The sequence below is a fragment of the Cryptotermes secundus genome, unplaced genomic scaffold (assembly GCF_002891405.2).
Source record: "Cryptotermes secundus unplaced genomic scaffold, Csec_1.0 scaffold1705, whole genome shotgun sequence".
Taxonomy (NCBI): domain Eukaryota; kingdom Metazoa; phylum Arthropoda; class Insecta; order Blattodea; family Kalotermitidae; genus Cryptotermes; species Cryptotermes secundus.
The window spans coordinates 1,612,014-1,612,399 of record NW_019718639.1 but is presented as its reverse complement, the minus strand read 5'-3'; positions in this window follow the sequence as shown (position 1 = coordinate 1,612,399).

The following is a 386-nucleotide window of genomic DNA, read 5'->3' as shown; positions in this document are numbered from 1 at the left end:
CTACTTTTGTGTTTCATAGGAATACGATAACATTTTTCAGAGGAGCGGTTCGCACAACCCAATATTATACTAAGTTCCTACATTTTAATTACATTTTCCTGGCTTTCCATGAGGTTTAAGTCCACAGTTTGCGCTACAGTTAATAACTAAAACGTCATGGAAAGCCACGAAGTATAGTTAAAATGTAGCATATTAGTATTATATTGGGCTGTGCAAATAGGTCCTCTGAAGAATTCATTTTAAATGGTAGGGCTGGAAGTACTGAGGATTGAAGCGTGGGGCATCACCCTCACCCACCTTTCTAATCATGCACAAAGTTAATCACTTGTAGATTAATGTTCAACAGATGGCGCTACTGTTTTAAATATTCTTGATATCTCTCCCGG